The sequence below is a fragment of the Trachymyrmex cornetzi genome, unplaced genomic scaffold (assembly GCF_001594075.2).
Source record: "Trachymyrmex cornetzi isolate Tcor2-1 unplaced genomic scaffold, Tcor1.1 scaffold135, whole genome shotgun sequence".
Classification (NCBI taxonomy): Eukaryota; Metazoa; Arthropoda; class Insecta; order Hymenoptera; family Formicidae; genus Trachymyrmex; species Trachymyrmex cornetzi.
Window position 1 is genome coordinate 33,860 of NW_017295928.1, and position 5,390 is coordinate 39,249.

Genomic DNA, 5,390 nt, shown 5'->3' on the forward strand with positions numbered 1-5,390 from the left:
CTACTCTCAATAATTATGAAACTTGGTTGTATTTAGATATTTAAAATAATTAATAAACGTTGTTTCTATAAAAATTACATTACGCTATATCTTGGTCAAAAAACGAGCATATAGCCTTTGTAACACTTTTCGTTCTATAACTGTTTGTTCTTTGTATTGTTTTTTTTCATGACAATATTTTATTTTTTGTGATGTTTTTTTTGTTGTCTTGTACGTGACTGCCGTCCCCGAAATCTTACTGTCATTCCGCATGACGTCATACCCCCACCACCGAAGAATCCCCGCGCTACGCTTCCCCTCGCCGACGAGTATCCCCCGCACCCCGCGCTCCCCTCTAGCCACGTGGCTTAGAACCCGCCTAGTATATCTACTTATGCGTATAACTTCAATATATAAAATATTTTACTAAAGTTATCACCTTCAACACAAATGGACACGTGTCGTTAAAAGCCATGTGAATAAAAAGCATCCATTAAACGCATTTGTACCTAGTATAAAGACATAATGTTGCAAGTATAGTTACGTGTATAATTGTTTACCCTTTATAACACTTTAATAAATATTCCGCAATAATAAATGCAATCTAACCTAGATTATCGGTGTGCACATTCTGTCGCTCAATACTTGCCAGTTGAACGGCATATATATACATACGCTATACGACATTATATATTTAAATAATTATAGCGGTATATATTTAAGTAATTATAGCATTTACTTGTTAGATAATGCATATCATATTTTTTAGCATTTGCTTATCTTTTTCAAGCCTCAATTATTTTTTATTTATTAGCAACAGTTCTGCATATATTTTTAACGTCGTTAAATAATAAAACGTGAGACATAAAGCAGGATATATACCTACAAAAATTAATTCAAAGCGTAATATCATAAGAATTGCCTTATGGCTTTTACAGGAGATAGTAAAGAGCATCAGATTTCATGAAAAAAGTCAATATCATGCTCAATTGAAATTAAATCCAAAAAGGATATATAAAACGTTTGGTGAACTTATCCGTAATTACTACATGGAGTTTAATTGTGGACAATTGTCATTACTTCATTTAATTAAAATTAAAACATATGAAACGGTGTCGAATTGAAATAATATCATCCATAATGAAATATTTATGATCGATCATAACTATTAAATATTTCATTAAATGTTCGATATCGTTCTAAATAAAAATATAAAATTTTTTTCAAGGTTATCCACAACTAGTGGCCTTAATCTACGTATCTATAAATAAAAATTCCGTGAAAAGAAAGGCAATCTAATCTAGATTATCTGTGTGTCTATTCTGTTGTTCAATTCTTGTTGAACGGCACTTACATACGTTATATCTCCCAGTGAACATATCTTACAGTGTAGTTCTCACAAAGTTCCTAGAGAAACTGTGGAATCTATTTCTGAAAATCTTCTAAAAAGTATTAAAACGTGTTTGTACTTCGAGCAGCAAAAACTAATTCAATTAAAATGCTAGACGACTCGGAAACTATGACCATAGAAAGAGCGCTGGCACCATTAATGACCATTGGCGCGTTCTGCAATTTGGCCATGTTCGAATATCCTCTTGGACAATCTAGGACGTATATCACTTGCCTGTACGGTTTGACCAAATGGAGCCTTCTTATATACTTCTTTTACTATCCACATTACATAACTAATACCATAAACAATATTAAAACAATATTTATCTATGATATCACAATATTGCTCATCATTATATTATTTCCCATCAACATCTGCCGTTTTAAGGTAAAAATATAACATGTACTCCCGATTACTATGGTATATAATAATACTTGATCTTTTAATATTACTTGTCTTTCGTTTAGTAATAGTATTTTTAATTGATGGCATTAAAGGAGTCTTAAATTCACAATTATAGGCAAATACAAATTTATGAAAAGTTTTTATAGAAGGCTTTCGTTACCTTCAACTATGACCTACTTTTAGTCAAATTCAAGCTATGCAGTCTATCCTATTCGGCCCTCTCGTTAATCTACTCGTTCCTTACAATTCGCACCCAGAAAGCCTTCATGTATAATCCTTTTCCTCTTTTCTCCTCTCCTCGTGAAGTTTCCTCTGGAGCACCCCAGGGTTTCATACTCGGACTTTTACTTTTAATATTTTTGTTTCTAATTTGTCTAATGTTTCTCTGTTCTCCGATCTCTTCATTTATGCAGACGACGTAATTCTTCTCAAATCCTTTCATTTATTCGATGCTCTAACAGACTGTTCCGCTTTAAATAAAAATCTAAAATCTATTGCCGAATAAACAATTCAAGTAGAGAAATATACAAAATTATAGACTTCTTTAATTAATAACATAAAATATAACAGCGAAATTCAACTGGGTGTTAGGAGTCTCTGAGCTGGATGCTATCTTGCGTAAAAACTAATGTGAATAACAAATTAGATTTGTATGTTTCAGCTCACGTTTTGAAACATCCTCAGCAATAACAATTACCATTAATCGCGCCAAATAGCGCGGAGACTCCTAACGCGCAGTTGAATTTCGCTGTTATAATCTATTGCCGAATGGTCTCTACTAATAATTCGCTACATCTAAATCCCTATAAATCATCCTTGCTTATTGTCGGTTCCTCAACATTATTATATCGTATTCAATCTTTCCATATTTCTCTTAACTCTGTTCCAATTCCTCGTTACTCTATTGAAATTCTTGGTATCCATGTTGAATCTTCGTATTCGATTCACACGTGGCCGTCAAGTGTCCGACTGCATACACCTGTCTACATCTTCTTTATCCCCTTCCCTTCACCACATCCTTTCCTGCACTAAAAACTCCTCACTCCTCAATTATGCGTTATTTCGTTATTTGATTACGTCGATGTCGTCTACGTTCTGGCTCATACTCAACAACTCCTGAATCGTGTACAGCGTATCCAAAATTCTTGCCTCAGCTTCTCTTATTGTGTCAGTAAATATGACCATATCTCCGTATTATCAGAGATCTGGCTGGTTTAAACATTTTTTTCTTCACCTATGCTGTCTCGTTTTTTATCTCCTTTGTTCCGATACTCCTTTATATTTGCGACGCCTCCTTCAATTGAACTCTGAGCTTCATTTTACATTCATTGTTCCACTAAGTTCCGTGCTGCTTTCTCCTACACCTCAGTCAAATATTGTAATTCTCTCACTGTATCAATAAAAACCATTCCCTCTTTGTCCTGTTTTCCTTCTGCTGCCCCTCGTTTCATCGCGTCACTCACAGTATTTAAGCAAGTCTGATGTAACTGGTTAATGTAGGTGTTGCGTGCGTGCGTGTGGGTGTGTCTCTCTCTCTTTCTGTGCGTGCGTTGTGTGCGCGTGTGTGCGCGCACGCGCGCGCGCGTACGAATGTGATTTTAACTACTGTTTCATCACTTAGAACATCGTTAACTCAGAATTATTGCTGATTTTTGTTGCTGGTAGACTTTGTAACAGCAGTTTTGCTGACGTCTATCCATTTGCAAGCTACTATAGTCTATTGTATCATATTTTTTATTTATGTTTATTATTCTTTTAACGTGTAATCTTTTCCATAGCGCTTTGCAATAAACTAAATTAAATTTAAAAAAAGTTTCTTTTAACAAATCAATTTTAATACTTAAATTATTACAATGTAACTCTTTATCTCATTCCGTATAAACATGGCAATAACAATTTTTACTCAAATATAAAATTACAATAATTTTATTCGTGTCGCATAATCGATCAATATGATTTTTCAAAGGAATTGAAAATATGTTTACGTGAACTTGCTATAGTAGACCACACGTTCGAAGCTTTCGGAACGCCAAAGGAATATCAAAGGCTATGTAATTGGATAATTCGAATAATTATCGGATTGATTGTAAACGTTTGTTATTGTGTAACAATTAGAGCGGTTATCTATTGTCTTGTTTATGAGACAACTATATCTTGGGACAAGATTTTATATACGTTTCTGCAGTATTACCCGTACAACATCGTTGTCTTAAGTGCTCTGACTTCTGCAGCTATCCTTGGGTTAGTATTATAGATATGTGTACATTTAATTTGTAAGTTATTTTTATTAATATTGTGCCTCAAATGTTTACACAGTGAAACACTTAAAGACCTTCTGGTACATACAATATAAAAAAAGAGAGCAATCTCCGTCAATGACCATGACCTTGACGACATATGTATGTTGTCTGTATTATCTGTACAAAACATGTATATACAATACTTATTTTGAGTATTAAAAATATACTAAACAACAATTATTTAAAATAAATAAATAATCACTACTTTTTATTATTAAATATTTGTAAGAAGTGAACATCTTTAAAAAAACGCTGTGACGGAAATAATGTTGAGTAAAGTAATCGAATAAACATATATGGTCAGAATTTTTCTCTCCGATAAACCTGACCTTGACATATGTCGTCATAAAAAAATGACGGTAAAATTGTGACATAAAAGATAAGAGTAAAATCATCTTAAAAAAGTAATTACAAAACTAACGGTAAAAGTAACTTTCATCTCTGGCTATAAGGAAGAGCTGCGCCGCATGTCAACAAATAGTTATATTACGATTGAATTGACGCTACGCAGTTTGAAAAAATAGTTCGAATATTTTCATTTTTTTTTCTTTTTATTCGACATTCAAAAAAAATAGAAACAATTAATGTAGACTATTAATTTTACTTTGGGCGATAATGATATGTTCTCTGAGTATAACCGTAAAAGTAGAAGTCGGACTAATAGTCTTTTTGGAATCGTGATTACCATATTCGAAGCACGGTTTCGGGAAAAACGCGAATAAAGTTCTGAAACATTTTAGTACAAGTACCGCTCCGTTAGGAGCGAAAGTGACACACAGAAGGGAACGAAACTCTGCTCTGTTAGATAGAAACGTTCTAAAATGGTTTCGAAAGGCTGAATATAAATAATGGCGAGCGTCGGTAATAACAGTAACTGATTGGGGCGCGCTATTTGATTTGATCGAGTGGCCCCAAATATTACGTCATTTTATCTCGTATATTTTGGACAATTTCGGTTTCTCACAAAAAACGTTTTTGTGGCATATTCTTAAGGGGATGCTAAACCGATTATCCAACTCAATCAAGGTCGATAGTACAGACTTTTATAATTCCAAATTCGATAATAGTGGTGACATCTTTAATTTAGTTTTTACATTATATTATATAATATATATATCATTCTGTCTTACTCAAACGCATACATCTGTTCTTATCTAGCATATGCCAGCATAATCTATCGAAAGACCGCGCAACTACTGCTACACGGAATTTCGGCTCTGTTGACAGTTTGACAGTCCCAGTTTTCGCAAAGCACCTGTATACATGTATTTTCTATTCGGTGGAAATATTTCTTTTCTAGACTTTCAATCTTA